This window comes from Podarcis cretensis, assembly GCF_951804945.1.
Source record: "Podarcis cretensis genome assembly, chromosome: 3".
NCBI lineage: Eukaryota > Metazoa > Chordata > Lepidosauria > Squamata > Lacertidae > Podarcis > Podarcis cretensis.
In genome coordinates, this window is record NC_137172.1 from 22,982,545 (window position 1) to 23,004,154 (window position 21,610).

The 21,610-nt window shown below is 45.5% G+C and overlaps 1 long non-coding RNA gene across 1 annotated transcript; it reads left to right on the forward strand.

Moving 5' to 3' along the window:
- Window positions 1–1,782: 1,782 nt before the first annotated feature.
- Window positions 1,783–7,683, forward strand: LOC307212106. Its single transcript, XR_013836832.1, has 3 exons — window positions 1,783–1,962; window positions 2,084–2,212; window positions 7,595–7,683. It is a non-coding gene; the product is annotated as an uncharacterized lncRNA (long non-coding RNA).
- The last annotated feature ends 13,927 nt before the right edge of the window (window positions 7,684–21,610 follow it).

Below are 21,610 nucleotides of genomic sequence, written 5' to 3' on the forward strand. Positions count from 1 at the left end.
CACCCCTGCGAATACCTCTACCACCTGAGGTGAGGTGTCTGAGGGAGAGATCCAGTGATGACTGATCCCTCAGGGCAAATGGGGGACTTCCCCACTGACCTCAGGCTGACCAGCCAGCTCCCACCTGCCTGCCTTCTTACAACCAGTCTTGGTGGGTGGTACTGCCTGTTCAGTTTCCTCCTCCTTAGTCTCAGTGTTGCCTTGGTAGAACTCAACAGGGAAGACGACAAACCTAGAATGAGTTGGCTCCAACTTCTGTTGGTCACTCTGGGTGATGAACTGGGTGGACACAGAGGAATGGTGAGAAACACCAGCCAGAGAATCCACAGGGGAAGAAGACTCAGAGCCAGGTCACTGGTGTTGGGACAACGACCGACCAGTGGTTAGAGGGAGAAAAGCGAGAAGACTGGGAGGAGGAGGAGGTGTTGGAAGCTGAAGAGGCAACACGGCTTAGTGAGCAGGGAGAGTCTGTGGCAGAGAGAAATCTAGAAGGAGAAGGAGAAGTGGAAGCATGACAGGAAGGAGGCCAAGGATCGGAGATGAGTCCTGCTGGTCAAGAAGCCAGGGTGTCTCCCCCTCTTGCTGCAACAAGCTCCCTTCCCCCCTGGTTTCCCAGAACCAGAAGTGGTATGAAGAGGGATGAGCAAAGGCAGGCATGTTGACAGAGTCCGAGATTGCTTGGGAAGGAGGAGGAGATTTAGGCAGCTGTGGGAAGGCAGAGATCTTCAGCCTCTACCTTCAGAACTACCGAGAAGAGATGCTGTGCTCTTTAGGCCTGGTTCCCCTGAGCAGGCCTTGTTTTTGCTAATAAAGAGTTAACTTCACCTACTCCGTGTGATTTATTGCTGGCTGGCTCCCTGACACCCTGCTCCACCAGTTCCAATAGGTACAAGCCACCACTGGCCTTCTTTGTTGTGGCACCCCATTGGTGGATCTCTCTTGAAGGGAAGGCTCTCCAGGCTGCATCCAAATAGGGTCCCACTTGTGTATGGGACCTGCGAAGAATTATGCACTAAGTTTCTGTCCATGCTGAGGTGTTTGAATGGATTTATTTAACTGAATAAAGAATTCTTAGCTCTTTTATGAAAAGTGACGGGGGCGATTTTATTCCTTTTTTTCAGCTCACATACTTAAAAGCTTCTTTCAGGTCAGATCCGGGAAGCAGGGAGACATGGCTGGTGGTCTCGAGTGAAGTCCCAAGTGGATGCTTCTGCACATCTCAAAGCCGCCACATGATCTGGCAGAACTCACCTGGTCTGATACTTTTAGTTAGTGCCAAGGAGTGGATTAGGACTGGTAAACAGCTGGGATTTTGCAGGTCAGGGAAGAAGCAACACAGGAAACAGCCAAACAGTGCCTGCCTATACTGAACTTCTTAAACTTCCTAACATTAGTAGCCTCTTTCAGAAACTCTGCATACACTCAGGCTGGAGACAGGCACGAGTTTTTAAAGAGAGTATCAAAGGTGGTATACTAGAGGCAAGCATGTCTTGCAGCACTTACAGGTTTTGCAGATGGTCATAATGCTTCAAAAACTTGGGCCGGCCGACAAGGATGATAAGCGGAAGTCTTTCCTGGATCTCAAACAAAGACCTTTCTCATCCTCTGTTGCCTTGTCTAGTTATATGTATATTTTACATTCAGATTATATCTCACCTTTTTCTCCAAGGAGCTCAAAGTCAATGATTCTCCTCCCCATCAATTAATCCTCACAACAACCCTGTGAGGTAGGCTAGGCTGAGAGGCAGGGAGGGGCCCAAGATCACTACTTCAGCGTGGTGAACCAGTTGTGCTCCCCTAAGTCCTCCTCTGGTGACTAATTTCAGTTTTCCTTCCTTTCTCATAACACTTCTCATAATCTTGTGGTCCCCAGTGAAGCTGAATGTTGGAAGAAGACCTAGGGCAGATGAGAGAAAGGACTTCTTCCAAGCAGCACATAACAAACTGTGGAACTCAAGTCAGGTGAAAATACCCCTTGCATCACCTTCATCGTGTAATTCAGAGTGTGCACACAGGCACTGTGTACCTCTGGTGTGGAGACGATGACCAGATAACAGTTTTTCTTCCTCTCTCATAATACTAGAACTCATGGACATCCAGTAGAGCTAAATGTTTGAAGATTCAGGACAGGTCAAAGTACTTTTTCACGTGGTGCGTAGATAGACCCTGGAACTCTCTGCCACAAGAGGCCGTGATGGCCACCATCTTAAAGGTAAAGGGACCCCTGACCATTAGGTCCAGTCGTGGCCGACTCTGGGGTTGCGGCGCTCATCTCGTCTCGCTTTATTGGCCGAGGGAGCTGGCATACAGCTTCCAGGTCATGTGGCCAGCATGACTAAGCTGCTTCTGGCGAACCAGAGCAGCGCATGGAAACGCCGTTTACCGCCAGAGCGGTACCTATCTAACTACTTGCACTTTGACGTGCTTTCGAACTGCTAGGTTGGCAGGAGCAGGGACCGAGCAACGGGAGCTCACCCCATTGCGGGGATTCGAACCGCTGACCTTCTGATCGACAAGTCCTAGGCTCTGTGGTTTAACCCACAACGCCACCTGCGTCCAACTTGGGAGGCTTTAAAAGAGATTGAGACGGATTCATGGAGGAGAGGGATGTCAGCAGCTACAACCATGATGACTATGGGGAGAGTGCTTGGGACCAACTTGCGGGTTTCCCACAGGCATCTTGGTGGCCACTGAGAGAACAGGATGCTGGTCCAGCCTGATCCTTCAGCCTGATCCAGCAAGCTCTTATGTCCTTAGTTTTGTTCCCAAACCTACTGAATTGTACAGGGGCAACCGTGAGAATCCAACACAATAACCACACCAGTCCTTCTTAGCCATTTGTGGTTTGCAGACTGGGAACGGTCGAACTAACTACGCAAACTCATCAGGTTGTTTTTTTAAAGACCCTTTTTGCTTGCTTCAAGGAGCATTCAATTGGGGTTGTTTCAAATTAGACCAAGAACTCTCTGTGAACCCAGTACTATTCCTCCAGTTAGGATAACTTGGTGTGTTTTTACCTCCCTAATTTTATTGGAATCGGCATAAAGAGGACACTCAAGTTGCTTCGTGCAAGAGACATTCTGCCTATTAAAACCAGGTTATCATAAATCAGCATGTGCTACTGAAGCTAAGTCGCCAAACACGTTGAAACTCAAAGAATCCATTCAGAGCTGTGTCCTTGCAGAGCCATGGCAATATATGCTTCCCAGGACCTTGTTTACTGGTGAATTCCATTTCCCCAGATGTGTGCGAGTTTCGAGGATATGAAATTCTGAACAGGGGGGATGGAGAATAATAACTTGTTTGTCCAATCTGCGGAGGGCTGCTCAGTGAGATCAGGCTGAGACGTTTGGCCTGATGAGTTGAAGGGGTCCATTGCTGTCTGCTCATCTCTAAGCAAATAGCTTAGGACATTAATGGAAAAATTTCACCATAAATTTTGCCCTCCAGCATCTCCTTTGGCTCTCGGGAACTCAAAGGGAAATGAAAATTAGCACATCCTGGTAAACATCTCCTGAGCGGTCATTTAGTTCTGGACAGGTATCACATCACAGTGTACAACCCACCATCAGCACAAATAATAGCAAGGGACAAGTCTAGCCTTCTGTTTATGCTAGAGATTGGCTAGATTTTGTCAGGATTCTGGAAGAACCCAGAAAGCATGGCTTATTTGGTGGCTTCACGGCCTGTTCCAGCAATATAACTCAGTTGGTTAGAGTGTAGTGCTGATGACACCGAGGTTGCAGATTTGATCCATGTATGGGGGCAGCTGCATGTTCCTGCTTTGCAGGGGTTGGACTAGATGATCCTCAGGGCCCCTTCCAACTTTACAATTATATTATTGGTCCCATATTGTGAACTTTATATGCATCTTGCTGCAGTGCTGCCTGCTGTCCCAATAATTTCACTGCTTTGTGTGCATTCCCTATTGAAGTGAATGGGCAGGAATGTTGTGGCACATTGAAGCACACTATGGGGGATCTGGATTGGGCAAGTGAACATGCCTGAAATCATGATGGTGATTATCATGAGAAAAGAGATCCTGTACGTAATTAACAGCTAGTCTTGGAGGATATATGGAGGCCTAGAAGTTGGTTATCCACCCTCCCTTAGGGAGCTCAACTCCTGCTGAGATTGTCCAAGTGTCTATCTTCATCAACACAATTAAAAAATTCTCCTGCACTAACAAGGGCCTGTCCCCAAGAGGAAGCTATTTAGCAGCCTGGTAATTTTAGCGACGACCTTGTGTTGATTACAAGTTGCTATATTAGTAAATCCTTTCTGAAAGGCAGCTGTTGTTTTGGCATTAACTCCTTGACTCCTAATCAGCTGTTTGTTTACTAAATCCCAAGGCAATTAAAAAAAGGATCCCTGTGTCAAGACTACGCTGGTCTGGTCGGTGAATGCTTCCACAACAGAGGTATATTCATGAGAAGTCTAATAACGGAGAAGGCGGTTAGACCCGATCCAGAAAGTTGTAAGTGGCAAGGGAATGGCAATCAATGTGCAATTCCTTTGCTTATAAGCAGTAATTCTGTAGATAGGTCTGTGTTGGGACCCATATGGGAATTCTGTAGGATTCCCATATGCCCCCTTCAGTAGTGATGCAAGAAGATTTAAAATATGTGCAGAAAAATAATATAATGGACCCTATAAATAGTAGTATACCCAGTCCTGTTATTCAAGAAAAACGGGTGCCAAAACTCACCATGAACGCCTCCCTTGTGCTCTCAAAATGGCAACGGTGCACACCTGAGAGGTGCCTTAACTGAATTTTGGCAGGTTCCGGATGAAAAATAAAAAGCCCTGAGTATATCTTTAACATCTCTGCAAAGCTTTTTTAATGGCTTTTTAATGGTTGCCCCTCTTGATTTCCTGTTGTAAAATATATAAAGTGTGGTTAAAATTCACACACTGAAGTAAAGTTGCCAACCAATCCGAAACATACACTTCCCGGTGACGGCAACTTCCTCTCACTCCCAGCTTTGAGGAAAGTTGCCTCAAATAAAGCAAGGGGCAAGGTCATTTTTTCCTCTATCTATTTCCCTGACCCCCGCCCCCCGCAAGCCGCACACATTAGGTGAATAGACAGCTATGTACTGGTCTATGTCCTCAGATATGTCAGAAACCACCGGTTTCACCACTGGGTCTACAAATAAAGAGAGAAGACTACAAAGGATAGGCTTTGCCCTTGGGCCTTCCAAATTACATTCCTGCCAGGTGTTGTCCAAACCATGAGACCTTCTTCTCCACAGCTGTCATGGTTATATAGCTTTGGACCTGCTCTGTACTTCATCCCTCGGATACAAGTGGTTCTGCCCAGAGGCACTGGCCACTTCCAAGAAGATTTGGGACCCAGAACGGCAAAACAGCAACCGTAATCTTAGAGTGCTAAACAGCAGAGCAGGTGCATAAATCTGCCTCCTTTTCTGGTCCACCTGAGGCCAAGGTCTCAGTGTGCCTAACTAGTCGGTAGGCCCTGTGGAAACTGGACACTGAACCAGAGCTTAGATGTCCCGATGTGGCAAAGGCATAAGGCCGCAATGGCTCCTCTCTCCTGACCCCTTCCTTAATCACTGTGGATTCCATGACACTAGCTGAAATTCCCTCTTGTACAAAATGATTTAAGGTGCCCTTCTGTTCTGGTATGCCACTCTAGCAGAAACAGCATCCTCCTCGTCTTCTGCTCCACTGTAATATTTGCAATGTATGTTTACTTGGAAGTAGGTTGTGTGTAGGACCAAAATGTTAAGATCTATCTAGTGTCTCAGTTGCAAGTGACCACCCTTTGGAAGGCTTTGGCAGTATTTTGGCAAGGGGGAGTGCTATGGTGTTCTTTCTTAGGTTCCTATATTGGACAAAAGCTGCATCCAGATTGCTTGGGAACTCCAGTTTGGCTGCTCCATTGCTGTCACTTTTTTAAAACCTCAGAGGCATCTTTAGCACACCACCATTTTTGCTCGTTGATGGCCACCCAAAAAGCAAAGCAACGGGGTGGGATTCAAACAGCAGAGTCTTCTAGGTGCAACGCTCAACATATTATCTTCTGGACCACCCTGGCAATGATGTTTATGATGCAAGTGTATGATTACATTAAATATATAACTCCGAATGTATACATCTCTTGTGAGAAATACAACTTTCCATAGCCTGATTTATGTCTATTTACAGTGGTTGCATCTGCACTTTTGCACTTCTCTCCAGCGTTGTTGATTGTGGGTTGTCTTTTTTCAAACCCTGAGGATTGCCGCTAAGTCATTACTCAGCGTAGACCCACTGAAATGTAATGAGCAGGAGTAACTTAAGGCCATTGATTTCATTGGGTCGATTCTGAGTATGACTTACCTAATGACAACCCTAAAAGACATATAGCTGTAGTTGGAGGCTAACTAATTGAGCAGAGGTTAGATTATATTTTTGCAAGCCACCCCAATCTCCGAGTGTTGCAAGATTCCAGAGGTTACAGGCACTTACTCAGAGTTTGGTTCCCTCAGAATGATGGACAATGGAGACTGTGGTGTCTTTGTGAGATATGGTTTCTTTACACACATATATAACCTGAGCCTATGATGGAGGGGCTCACAGCATTAAGGTCTTGTTTCTCCAATAGCCCCACAGCCTTGGATTCAAACAGAAATCAAGCATGTCTCTCCTTCACAGGCTTCTGCCTGCCTCCTGCTGCTCCTAGGTCACACACACAACACAGCGCTGGCTTTTGTTCTTCTAACTGATAGCCAGTTGAGGGAAGGGGGCCCACCCATTTGGCTTCTGGCATGGAGCCACTTCCTTTGTTACCTTAAGGACCCATGTTGTTGTTGTTTAGTTGTGTCCGACTCTTTGTGACCCCATGGACCAGAGCACGCCAGGCACTCTTGTCTTCCACTGCCTCCCACAGTTTGGTCAAACTCATGCTGGTAGCTTTGACAACACTGTCCAACCATCTCGTCCTCTGCTGTCCCCTTCTCCTTGTGCCCTCCATCTTTCCCAACATCAGGGTCTTTCCCAGGGAGTCTTCTCTTCTCATGAGGTGGCCAAAGTATTGGAGCCTCAGCTTCACGATCTGTCCTTCCAGTGAGCACTCAGGGCTGATTTCCTTCAAATGGATAGTTTGATCTTCTTGCAGTCCATGGGACTCTCAAGAGTCTCCTCCAGCACCATAATCCAAAAGCATCAATTCTTCGGCGATCAGCCTTCTTTATGGTCCAGCTCTCACTTCCATACATCAGTACTGGGAAAAACATGGCTTTAACTATACGGACCTTTGTTGGCAAGGTGATGTCTCTGCTTTTTAAGATGCTGTCTAGGTTTGTCATTGCTTTCCTCCCAAGAAGCAGGCGTCTTTTAATTTTGTGACTGCAGTCACCATCTGCAGTTATCATGGAGCCCCAAAAAGTAAAACCTCTCACTGCCTCCATTTCTTCCCCTTCTATTCTTCCCCTTCTATTCTAAGGACCCATACTTAGGCCATTATTTAGGCCTGGCTAATCCAACAATTGAACTCTTGCTGGATCCAGGAATTAAGAGGGACCTAGGCCCACGCAAAATCACAACACTATCCAGTCTTTATTGAGCACTCATCCTGATTTGTTTGCAGGGTTATATGGCAAAGAATGAGGATTCGTCCTGTATTCATCCCTGATTTGCTTGTGGGGTGTTATGCGCCTTCCGGTTAGTCATTCAAGAGGAGGAGGAGGAGGAGTTTGGATTTGATATCCCGCCTTTCACTCCCCTTCAGGAGTCTCAAAGCAGCTAACATTCTCCTTTCCCTTCCTCCCCCACAACAAACACTCTGTGAGGTGAGTGGGGCTGAGAGACTTCAGAGAAGTGGGACTGACCCAAGGTCACCCAGCAGCTGCATGTGGAGGAGCGGAGACGCAAACCCGGTTCCCCAGATTACGAGACTACCACTCTTAACCACTACACCACACTGGCTCTGACAATCCCCATCGCTTTCCAAACTGGAAAAAAGTCCAATTCTTCTTTTTTAAAGTGAATTTCCTGCACTAGGGGGACGAAGCCCTTTAATTCAGTTTACCTGTGCAAACCCAATGTTCTTGCTTAAATCCCACAAAATAGTGATAAACAGGAGGCGTCCTCTGAGTCAGTCTTGAAGGATTACCTCACTTTACTCAAATAATGCACCACAAAAGGCCTCAGAATGGGAGTCCCCTTACATAGCATGGACATCTTCAGTATAGTGTAACGGAAAGCCTAACTCTAGCAGTGCCAGGTCCAGAACATTTTCTCAGGTTTAAAGGGTGTTTCCAGAGAGTGTTCCCAGCTTCTGTACTAGCCCTGCAGCACCCTGGCTAGTTCCAGAGCCTGCCCACATGACACACATGTCAAATGACTAATATATGCATGTGTCATATGATGCCTATGCAAGTCATCGGTCAGCTCACAGGGTTGCATCATGACTGTGCAAAAGGCCTTGGACTATTCCAGGGGATCAGTTTACAGTGCAATGAATGTTTGGTTGTTGTTAGTCATTTCTTCTTGCAGGAAAATTCAGACTTTTCCTTCAGGTAGCGCTTCAAACTGGATTTCGACCAGAGGGAAGTGGGTCCAGATTTCCTGGAGACATGGCAGGAAAAGACTTCCAGGAATGCTGGAGGGCTGCTGTCAGTCTGTGTAGAAAACAGTAAAGTTGAATCTATAAAATCCGCTCTTTCCAAAATCATATGAGAACCGAAACACAGCAATGCAGTTCTCCAAACAAGGAATGTTTACAAAGATGCATATATTAGGGGGAAATATGCATTAAAAATCAGTGAAAAGAACAGACAAAATGTATTATATTATGAGAAATTGCTAGCAAAAATGTGTACGTTATTCAAACCTTTTTACTGTTTGATGTTTCACTGTGTTTTTTATATTCTGTTTTTTTATATTCCGTTGGAAGCCACCCAGGGGGCAGGGTATTATTATTATTATTATTATTATTATTATTATTATTATTATTAAAAATGTGTTTCTGAGGAGAAATTCACACTAACATTCTGAAGAATTTACATGGAGATAGTATGGGGAGTTTGAATTATGGTGCTGGAGGAGACTCTTGAGAGACCCATGGACTGCAAGAAGATCAAACGTATCCATTCTGAAGGAAATCAGCCCTGAGTGCTCACTGGAAGGACAGATCCTGAAGCTGAGGCTCCAATACTTTGGCCACCTCATGAGAAGAGAAGACTCCCTGGAAAAGACTCTGATATTGGGAAAGATGGAGGGCACAAGGAGAAGGAGACGACAGAGGACGAGATGGTTGGATAGTGTCTTTGAAGCTACAAACATGAGTCTGACCAAACTGCGGGAGGCAGTGGAAGACAGGAGTGCCTGGCGTGCTCTGGTCCATGGGGTCACGAAGAGTCGGACACGACTAAACGACTAAACAACAAAAGTGTGGGAAGACACTGTTTTTAAGCTTCTACGTGCCACATCTGACACCCCATGTAGGTAAAAGGTAAAGGACCCCTAGACAGTTCAGTCCAAGGCTACTATGGGGTTGCGGCGCTCATCTCGCTTTCAGGCTGAGGGAGCCGGCGTTTGTCCACAGACAGTTTTCCAGGTCATGTGGCCAGCATGACTAAACCGCTGCTGACACAATGGGACACCGTGACGAATGCCAGAGCATGCGGAAATGTTGTTTACCTTCCCGCCACAGCGGTACCTATTTATCTACTCGCACTGGCGTGCTTTCGAACTGCTAGGTTGGCAGGAGCTGGGACAGAGCAACGGGAGCTCACCCTGTTGCGCGGACTCGAACTGCCAACCTTCTGATTGGCAAGCCCAAGAAGCTCAGTGGTTTAGACCACAGAGCCACCCAATATCAATGTGTCTCATAGCCACAGACAGAACTTTTATATCACCTACATCATTTCAAGCCCAATACTTTTCAATGAACTGAATCTACACATTTAGCTTCAAGTCATTATCTGGCTATGCAGGCCAAATTTCTGTATGAACCAGATAGAGCTCCTAAGTCTACACACAGGATAACTCAGTTGGTTAAGAGTGTGGTGCTGATGATGCCAAGGTTGCAGGTTCGATCCCCAAATGGGACAGCTGCATATTCCTGTACTGCAGGGGGTTGGACTAGGTAATCCTCAGGGGCCCTTCCAACTCTACAATTCTTTTATTCTAACCCTGTTTTCTTTGGTATTCTTTTTGGACTTCATAAGATTCCAGCAATGGACATCTAACGGTCTTCAAGTATGACATGAGATGATGGCAAATGTGACTCTACATCGTTGAGCACCTCTTCACTACAGTGTGGTGTAGTGGTTAAGAGCGGTGGACTCATAATGTGGTGAACCGGGTTCGCTTCCCTGCTCCTCCACTTGCAGCTGCTTGGTGACCTTGGGCTAGTCACACTTCTCTGAAGTCTCTCAGCCCCACTCACCTCACAGAGTGTTTGTTGTGGGGGAGGAAGGGAAAGGACGTTGTTAGCCACTTTGAGACTCATTAAGAGGAGTGATAAAGCGGGATATCAAATCCAAACTACTACTACTACTACTATTCTTCTTCTTCTTCTTCTTCTTCTTCTTCTTCTTCTTCTTCTTCTTCTTCTTCTTCTTCGTTGAATCCAGGGTGACTTCCAGCGCACTGATTTAACAGTAGAGACGCAAACCTCTTATGAACAGTAGCATTTTTAAAGGGTGGGATTTAACCTTTCAAATACGTGTCTTCAATGTAACACAATGCGAATGAAGAAGAGTAATGATTTGATTTTGAAAGAAACCATATTGCAGGTAAAATATTTATTTCAAAGTGAGTCGCTTCCTCCTCCTCCTCCAGCTCTACCGCCTTTCTAATGAATGAATATGTACTTAGCATGAATGAATATGTATTTTGCTGTGCAAAACAGACTCAGAAACACAGTTCCTTCCCAAAGCTCTTGAAGAAAATTAACAAATAGGAGGAAGGTGGTCAGAGGTCAGGGGTTGAGGAGTCCTATCCATGTCATAAAAGACCTCTTCAGCACCCAACATCTGAAACATACAAAGCCTCAAGACATAAGCTTTTTATTTTTTAATGGAAAAGCGAAATAGCAAAACACAACTACCCTCCTTCATTCATTGCGCTCAGCGCTAGACACTGCAACCTTTGATAAGCACCCGGGGGGTAATTATCTGCCATACAAAGGCTGTTGTTGTATATCTTTGGATTTTCCCTCCAAACACAATCTGAGAAGCAAGGGGAGAAAGAGGGCTGCTGCAGAATTAGCCAGAGGTCTCCCTCTCGCACAGACGGAACACTGTTGTGTTTTACGTGGCGCTGAGAAGCGTGGAAGTCATTTGACCTACCAAACAGCAAGAACTTTTGATTCATGGCCTAATTGTCACTGGAGTTTTTGTCATGCTATTTAGAGCCGATCGTTCCTCAGACTCTTCAAGAAATGGGGCTCGTGTTTTCCCCCTGTGTCTGTTTCTGTGTCAGAAGCTCCACAGTCCACACAGCAATCAGGAAGTTGTTCACTTTCCTTCCTTCCTTCCTTTGTTGTTGTTGTTTAGTCATGTCCGACTCTTCGTGACCCCCTGGACCAGAGCACGCCAGGCACTCCTGTCTTCCACTGCCTCCCGCAGTTTGGTCAGGCTCATGCTGATAGCTTCGAGAACACTGTCCAACCATCTCGTCCTCTTCTCCTTGTGCCCTCCATCTTTCACAACAACAGGGTCTTTTCCAGGGAGTCTTCTCTTCTCATGAGGTGGCCAAAGTATTGGAGCCTCAGCTTCACGATCTGTCCTTCCAGTGAGCACTCAGGGCTGATTTCCTTCAGAATGGATAGGTTTGATCTTCTTGCAGTCCATGGGACTCTCAAGAGTCTCCTCCAGCACCATAATTCAAAAGCATCAATACTTCGGCAACCAGCCATACCTTGCCTGTCCTGTATGTAAGAAAAGCTTACATTCATGGCTATAGGAACTGTGGCAGAGATCTATACCTTCTCCCCAAGCTCCATCTCCCCATCAGCATTACAAATAGGATGGTCGTGTACCCAAAAAGGGAATGAAGAGATTTGCATGATGTTTAGACATGCTGCTTTATGTATGGAAGTCACAATGCAGGAAGGATTGCTATAATATACAGTGGTACTTTGGTTCTCGAACTTAATCCATTCTGGGAGTCCATTCGACTTCTGAAACCATTCAAAAACCAAGACGCGGCTTCCAATTGGCTGCAGGAGCTTCCTGCACTCAATCGGAAGCCACGGTGAAGGTTTGGCTTCCGAAACACATCCACAAAACGGAGCACTCACTTCCGGGTTTGTGGCGTTCGGGAGCTGATTTGTTTGAGAGCCAAGCCATTCAACTACCAAGGTACCACTGTAATATAAACAGTGAAAGCTGGAGGGTTTGGCTCCTCTGGGCCTAAGATTCCCTATATAAAATATAGAGATGGAAGAAACTCCAAAGATCATGCAGTCCAACTTCCTGCAGTGCAGGAATCTCAGCTAAAGCGTCCATGACAGATGGCCATCCATATTTAATCTTGAAAGGCATGCTGTTAATTAAAGAGCCACTTTTCATGTACTGCTGCTACTCTTGACTCTCCCTGCCAGCTTGAAGCACTGTGGTGAGTCGGCAAGAGCACCCAGTTGAGCCCGGTGTGTAAAAATAGCTCTGCCACATATTGGCTTAATAGACCATCTTGTAAACTGAAGCATTCCAACTTCATACAGACTTGCCACTTCCAGCCCACAGGCAATCAAGCCTCCTTCCCCTTGAAAAGGATGGGTTTTGTTTAAAAATGCACTTGCCCTCTGCTGAAGCTATAGTCATATTTTCCACTAACGGTGATTAACTGCAGAGCTCTATGTGATGGCATCTGCTTTAAATAAAGCCGAGAGACAAGCTGATGTAATATTCTCTAAGGCTGATTTGTGTGTGTCTTCTGCTTTTTATTACACACACACACACACACACACACACAGAGAGAGAGAGAGAGAGAGAGTTCTATTAGTTCAAGCTGCCTTTTAAATTTCCTGGCTGAAATTCTTCCCTAAGCACCGGAAGAAGGCCTGTGCTTTGTTTAGTACACCTTAGGCAGTCATCCTGCACTTGCTTACCTGGGAGTAAGCCCCACTGAATGCAGTGGGACTTACTTCTGAGTAAATGCATGTGGGAGGATTGTGCCGCAAACAGATGCTTTGAACTAGGTGAGGGAGTCAGGGAAATAGAGATTCATTCATTCATTTATGTCAGGGCCTGCCTTACTATGAAGCCGTGTGAAGGATGGGCTTGGAAGGATGGGCTTGGAATCCAAGAGGAATCCAAGAGGAGACGCCACACCTTTTTCCTGTCTCCGATCCATTTCTCCATGTGTGTGCCATTGAAAACAAAAAGGAACTCCAATCCGCAGCAAGGGGAGGGGTATCGTTTTGACTTTTCATTTCAGGTGCAAAATATGTTTTCAAGCCAACATAGGTTAAAGTCTACTGTGGGTTGAAATCCTTTCACCTGACACTGTCTCCTCCTCCAGGAGGCTTCCAGTTAATTGAGATGCTAGCAGAGATCATTAAACGAAGGTTGGCACATGCATTGCTTCATATGAAGTCTGAGTGATGTCTTCTCTCTCAGAAACGTAGCTAGCAGTGTTTATGAAATGTGTTTAGGACAACCAGTGTTTCAGTCAACCACAGAGAGTCTGGTTCTGTAACCTTGACATCAGGAATCCTGCCCACTGCCTCTCCCTCTCTTATAATGCTGCTTTGAAGGGTTAGAGATGGAGAATTGTTGTAGCTCAGTGGCAGAGCATCTGGCCTGCATGCAGAAGGTCTCAGATTTGATCCCCCGCACCTCCAGATAGGAGCCCAATCCACGTTGACAGTACTGGTCTACATGGACCACAAGTCTTACTCAACAGAAGGCAGGTCCCTATATTCCTGTGAGGTCATTAGGAAACAGGTCCAGTGGAAGTGGGGAACTGCCAATATCATAGTACTTTTATGCAAACCTGTGGTGCAACCACACCTGGATTACTGTGTACAGTTCAGACTGCCACAGCTCCAGAAGATGGTGCAGAGCTGGAGATGTTGCAGAAAAGAGCAACCACGATGATCAGGGGTTAGTGCTACTGCGGTGTGAAGAAAGGCTTCGCAGAGGGCAGTAGGCTTCCCACCCCCAAGGATCCTAAATGTATCTACTTATTTTTATGTACACATGCAGCTAGTTGACAAGAGGTTTAGAGTAAGGACATTCCTACTGAGAGTGACCGCTCCTATCTCTGAGACCATTCCAGGCTGTCAGACTCAGACTGGCAATATGCATTCTTTCATTTGCTTCAAAACGGGAGCCAGATTTCCTAGGGGCCCATCTGCTTATTCTGCTGGACTGTGCCCCAAGATCCTGCTCCAAAACACCAGTGTGCTTCTTCTAGAGTCGTCATGTTTCACCTTGCTAAGCCAAACCTGCTAGACGGCTGTTATCTAAGGTCTTATAAGTACACTTAAAGCCTTGCAGATACAAAACAAAACAAAAATTGCACATCACCGGGCAGGTCCTAAATATGTTCACTCCAAAGTAAGTTTTGGGTAGTGTTTGATTATGGTTTTAAAAGCAGCAGCAGCAGCAACACAGAGAAACACCCAAACAGCTCCCAAACGTGGGAATGGAGCTATGGATTATTCCCAAACTCGTCTATCCTCGGGAAACTAAACGATTCATTTGAAGAATGAAGCTCTAAATCTACCATACAGGCGCAGATAGCAGAGTCATGAGCTGGTATTCACAACACATAAGCTCTGGGCTTTCTGGTGGCTTTGCACGGCCTCTCACTTAAATGAGCCAGAGTAAACCAACAATGAATATATTAAATACATAAATAGAAGCCCAAGCAATACCAAGCTCTGGGCTAAAGCAGTTTAAAATAACAATAGCAATCTGCTTCGTTGTACGGCGTGGTCTGCCTGTGATGTCAGATACCTGTGGAAAGGGCCAAAGGAAACATTTAATGCATTTCCTTAAAAGAACAATATACATCCCATATGCTTCAGAGGTTTAGAACGTTTGTTTCCTTGAACAGATGATTTGATTTGATAGGGGTGGGGAAGATGTTATTCTCCAGGTGCTGGTGGACTACTGCTTCCATAACTGTTGACCGCTGGTCATGCTGGATGGGGCTCATAGGAATTGGAGTCCCAACAGCATCTGGTAGGCCACAGGTTCTCCAGCCTACGTCTGCAAAGGCTGAGATGACACAGGGAGGTGGTTCACACATGCGCAGGCATGTCTGCCTCTTGACAACTGCACACCAAGTGGCAGCTTCATGGGTAAACGAGTCATGGCAGATCAAGCTCAACCAAAAAGGTGGCTAGTCAAATCTGTAGTCACAGGTGATGAGGGGCAATGGAAAAGAGACCACCTTGCAGCCATTTGGTTTCCCATTATTGAATATACAAATGCACAGGAGCGTGACAGGGTGGTCCCAGGAAAATATAAATCGGTGTGGAGATCCTGGGTTCTATGGGGAAATCATTATTTTCCCCAGTATTTGCCAGTCAGAAATTTTGTAAAAATGTGACAGAAGGGGAAGACAACACCCTATAAGTTTCAAATAACGCTTTTGACAGCTTATTAGCTTCATATGAATGGTATTGTCATATATTGTTGCACCTTGAATTGCAAGGTGGGATCTGAATCTTCCTTATCTTTGGGAGGTGGGAGTGGGGTATAGTTTATTTGCAGTGTTATCTTATGATTGTGTAATGGCTTTCTCTTTTGTAATATGTAAACACAGAGAGAAACGCTAATCAGATCAGTGAGTCTCCAAAGGTTGCTAGGAGATCCCCTCTTCGTCCCACAGAGCTACTGTTTCCCAGGAAAGAAGGCTTGATTGTTAAACCACTCTGAAAATTGTGGCTCTGTGAAGGGAAACTGGGGCTTCTGACATCTCTCAGCACCCTTAACAAACCGCAGCTCCCAGAACTCTTTGGGGGAAGCCATGACTTTTTCAAGCGGTATCAGAGTGTTTGGTGTGGCTTTTGTTTCAAAAACAGAACGGTCAAAAGGCAGCAAGGCTCTTCTCCTCTGCATACTTCTCTGGCACTACTCTGCTCTTTCAAGGACCATTGAATAATCTTTTTTCTTTTTTAAGTGACCTTGCTTCGCAAACACATCATTGCAGAGGGAGAAAGGCATGTGGAGAGGGTATTCTCCCAGAATGGAAATGTAGTGATATTCATTTGATGTCTTGGCCCCATTAGAGTCTTAGAAGTCATACTGTGGAAAAGCTGGAAACCTAAATATGTTGCAGATGATGGGTCTAGGCAACCATGATAGAGATAGCACCTGGTTTTTGTTGTTTTTCTGGAAAGCCTCGACTTCAAGGGAAGGGGCCATATCTCAATGGAAGTGCACATCATTTGCATGCAGAAGGTCCCAGGCTCTATTCCTGACATCTCCATGTCCCTCAACCACTTAGAGTAGTAGACAATACTGGATTAGATTGGACAATAATCTGATGCTATATAGTACAGCCTCTCATGTATCAGATTCCTGTGAGGAGTGGGGCTATTGGTATGTTGGCTTTAAAGCAGTACCCACCCAGAGCCACGGACCTGACAAAAGAAAAGAGCGTCTGTTGAAAGCCTGATTTGGCAAAGTCTCTCTCTTTCTCCCTCTGCTCAGCTTATATGACCAGTTTCTGCCTATTTCTCGTGTCGCTCACCTGCCTACAGGGAAGATAAGCTTATTTATTTGGCATACAGAAGGTTGACAGAGCGCTCTCTCTGGGAGACAATGGCATCAACCCTGCTGTCGAAAAAGTGGCGGCGCTTAGGCCCACACCCAATGCTTCTCGCAACCCCATTGTTCCCATATCAGATCCTGTGACCATTGGGCCTTTTTAAAGACTAACATAGGCATGGCCTGCTGCATATGATGGATCAGCAATTGCTATTGAAATCACCGCCTCCATGTGTGGGTGGAACTCTGCATCAATGGTTTCCGTAGCACAGATGGTGTTGCACAGCAGCCCAGGACAAATGAACTTAATTTGCAGCATGGCAAGCCATTTGAAGGTACCTGGGTATCAAATTTCATGCAGACTAATTCTTCACAAGCCTTGTAAGCCATAAGCTCTGCAGGCTCTTTAAAATTCCCCACTAGCTTCATAAATTCCCGTGCAAGGAAGAATGCTGCATTTTCTGGGTAATTATTCCATTATTTTCCCTGGAGTCCAAGGGCACTTCCAGACAAACTGTTTATTGAGCATTCATCCAGGGTTTTCTTTTGCAAGGAGGCTAGATGGTGTCAGCTATTTAATGAGTTCTGATTGGTTTGCAGGGAGGTTAGATGATGTTGCGTCATCAAAGCAAGTGTTTCCCTATCACTTTCCTTGTTGCAAAAATCTGATCTTTTGAGGAAGCGGATTTGTTGTGCAAGTCAAGTGCAGTCTGAATTTGCCACTGTGCAACTGAATCCCACCAGAAAATAGTGGGAGTCTAGAAGCTCCCTTAGTTACTGACTAGTTTTCGTCACTGAGGGGGCTTCCACACCGTTTATTTTTCAGGTTGTTGTTTGCTCTTGCAATTTTGTGGATTGCTCTCAATTATTAAGAAATGGGTTTTCTGCACAATCCTCTTTATTCTTGGTCTAGTGCACATCCACCACTGGTTTTAGAAGTGGTGTACAAACCACATCAGACACAATCCATATCCACCCTGTCGTTTCTTATGCAGTAATCCAGCCGTGAATTTTCCAATGCTTGACCACAGTTGTCCATGCAATGTTGACAACTGCAATGCAGCCTGTTTAGGGCTACAGTGAAGACACAACGACTTTAAGTGAGTTGTGCCTAAGTGCATGAGACAGAAAGGGGCTTCTGGATTCAGTAACACACGATTCTGCAACACAGAAGCTGTGGCTTTCTATAGCAGAGACTCCTCCTCTTGTCAATAGTCAATAAAGTTTATGGTATGCATATGGACATCCTGCATTCTGCAAACTATTAATTTAAGAATAACACATAGCTATGCTTGGGGTTGATCTGGGAGTTGCAGCTGGTGCAGAACATAGTGGCCAGGCTGTTTGTGGGGGCAAAAAACCTCCGGCACGTAACACATTGGTTGCGGGATTTGGACTGGCTCCCAATTTGTTACTGGGCCAACCAAGTTCAAGGTGTTGGGACTAACATACCGTACTCTATACTAGGGTTGCCGTACATCCAAAAATTCCAGGACATGTCCTCTTTTGGGTATCCTACATCCCATCTGGGGGGAATTTTACATTTTAAAGCAAATGTCCTGGATTTGAGATAGATAGATAGATAGATAGATAGATAGATAGATAGATGATAGATAGATAGATAGATAGATAGATAGATAGATAGATAGTTTGCGGGTGACTCTGGTTCAGGCTCTGGCTGTGGCACAGGTGAGCCGGGCTCTGGCGTGAGCAGCTTCTTGTGTCCAGATTTTTACCTGGTGAAACATGGCAACCCCACTCTATACCGTCCTTCTACAGGTTAGGCCCAGGTTACCTGAGAGATAACTTTATCCATCATGATTTTGTCCAGTCCTCTTTTAAAGGCTAAAGTCGGTGGCTATCACCTCCTCCTGTGGCAGTGAGTTCCATAGTTTACCTGTGCATGAAGATCTTTTATTGGTCCTGAACCTTCCAGTACACAAACTGTGAGCTTGATGCCTTGCCCCTGTGCTCAGAAATCAGGTGCAACAGCACAGAGGGGAAAGGAATCCTTGCCAAATGCCCTGTTCTGCTTTACTGCCAGAGGAGAGGGAGACAGCCACACGCACGTGCCTGCCAACCCAAACAAAGCGGGCAGGTCTAATTTTAGAGCTGCCAACCTTGACAGTGTTCCCAAACCATTGTGCTTGGATAAGGCAGTCGTTTTCTGTGCAATATTATGTGCCCTAGGACAAACTTGCACAAGAAAGCAAGGGGGGGACCCAGAAAAAACTCACCCAGTGTATACAAGTTAAGGTCATCCGTTTTAACCTTTACTCGAAAGGACATTGTCCTTGTCAGTCCCTCCTTCTAAAAAAGAAAAATCAACATGGTTTGGCTCTCCCAGAATCTAGGCTGTTGAGTTTTTTTTTGTTTTTTTTTAGGAAAACCCGAAGGTTTTGCCTAAGATCCAGGACAAAGGGCATGTGCATACTCATACATTTAAAGCACATGAGTCTCCCCAGAGAATCATGGTTGCTCTACTTTACCTCTCACTGAGTTACAATTCCCAGCACTCTTGACAAACTATACTTCCCATGATTCTTTGGGGGGAAACTTGTGTGTTTTAAATTTGTTTTAAATGCATGTTGTGCACAGCCTAAGCATTGATCTGCAGATGCCAAGTCCAGAAGATATGGATGATGTCTGTCTGTCTTGGGAAACTGCAAACATCACATTTCTGAAGCATACACACACACACACACACACACACACACACACACACCCCTCAGTCCTAGCTCAGCTTTCCTGGTTCCATCTGTTGCCGAGTCTTCACCAGACATCTGACCACACTCTTTCAAGCCAATTTGTAAATGCTGAAATGAGTTCACTGTGCACTTTCCTTCGAAGTACCCTCCTGGGCTCCCCACTGTTGACCTGCGTCAAGAATCACACCAGGATATATGCACCCACACAAACAATACCTTACATTACTCATACAAGTGTGGAACAAGAAAGCCATGGTGAAAGTGCAACAGACAACAAGTGGTATCAGAATGGGGTGGCTTCTAAAAAGACCAGTGGGATAACTGTTCCTTCTAGGGATTTTGAAACTGGAAATAATTGCAGAGAACTGGGACTAGACAGAAGGGCCTGTTGTTGTTTCTAAAGGATCATCTGAGCCAGATGCACCCAGCCAATGCAAAATGCTGCAGCTGGTCTGTTGATGGCGGGAAGGCTATTCACCACACATTAACTCAGGTGCTTAAAACCAGGTCAGGTTCTGCGTTCTTGCATTAATTTTCAAGGCCCTTAGTAATTTGTGTCTGGGATACCTTCAACACAAGGATTTCCGGGTCTCTGTTTATGGCCCCCAGTCTGGATGTATGGATGCTGGTTGGCTGTGACGGTGAGGAATGTAGTGTGGGTGAGAGCTCATGATGGGCACAATCTCTTTTGGGGTAGAGCCAGGGTGGGAGGAGAACTATGGTGGACCCCCTGAATGTTGGCGGATGGAGGCTCCGATCCAAATTAATATATACAGGTGCATCATCTGGAACACGGTGGTGCGGACATCCTCAATCATGATGACATGTTTGGTGGTGGTGCTGCTGCTAATACATGGATTTCATGGTGGCATGGATCTGGTATAACACATAGGAAGTAACATAGGAAGCAGCTTTACCAGAGTGAGGCCACTGTCCCATCTAGCTTTCAGGGAGGAGTTTCGGACGGAGAGCTTACTTAGCGAGTGGGCAGTACTCTAGGGCTGCATACAAACCACGGAATTAAAGCACACCCCCCAAAAAGCAGGGGAACTTTAGTAAGTTGAGGGTGCTGGAAACTGTAGCTCTGTGAGCAATAAACTACAGTTCCCAGGATTCTTGGGAGAGGTGTGCTTTAAAGGTGGGGTGGGTACACAGCCCTAGGGTACTGCTGGCTAGCTGGCTAAGGAAGCCTTACACATTATTCTCTCTCCTGTTTAGTTTTCAACTGTTAGATTAGTTAGGTTAGTTCATTTCATAGAATCATAGAATTATTGTAGAGTTGGAATGGACCCTGAGGATCATTTACATGATCGAACCTGCAACCTTGGCATTATCAGCACCATGCTCTAACCAACTGAGCTATCTCGTTCTATATCATGTTGCACAAATTGATTTTACTTTTTTGTATTTCCTTACTGGCATTGTGCTAACTTCAGATTCTTTCGAATATGTGCTTTCCTGATTGTTCCTGTTGTTCATTTCAATTGTCATGAGCTGCAAAATGTTGTGGGAAAGTGGCACACGAATAAACCATTGAATGATTCAATGGGACGTAAGATATTTGACTCATGCAATAGAAAAGTGTCATCAGGGAGGATGCTGTTTGGCTTTGGCTCACTGGGACAGCTGTGAATTCAGATCCTGGTGAATTTCAAAAAGAAGCAAGCAAACCTCTCCTGCTTTATGGTTATTGCTGTTGCCTTCTGATGCTATATAGATGCCACTCACAAAAGGGTACATATAGTGTTAGCAATAAGATGAAGTAACAGTTTACTCACCCATGCGAAACATCACACGTCTCTCAGTTGTTAAATCACTGGCATCTCCTTTGCACCTCCCTGTTGCTCTCAGGTAGAACAGAAGGGAACAGCAATTTGCTAAGAGGAACGAACTCCCCCATGTTGTAATTGGGTCCCTAGGGGCAGCCAAATTTCTTCCCAAATGTTTGATCTTAAGATGTAAAGAGAGGCTCTCAAACAGCCTCTTGCTCCCAGCAGAACTGGACCAACATCTGGAGGTCTCACTTTGCATTGGTGGGTGATGGTTGTTTGCCCCTGAAAATGAGAAAAAATGGCAGGCTCTTTTATCAACCTGCATGAAAGGCCTGATGGCCTCCCTTTCCATACACACAAAAAAACCTTCTTCTTCTTTTTGATGACAATGCTTTTCAAAAAAAAGCTGGGATGGAATGCAAGTGTTTAGATACTTTGGTTCTGTGTG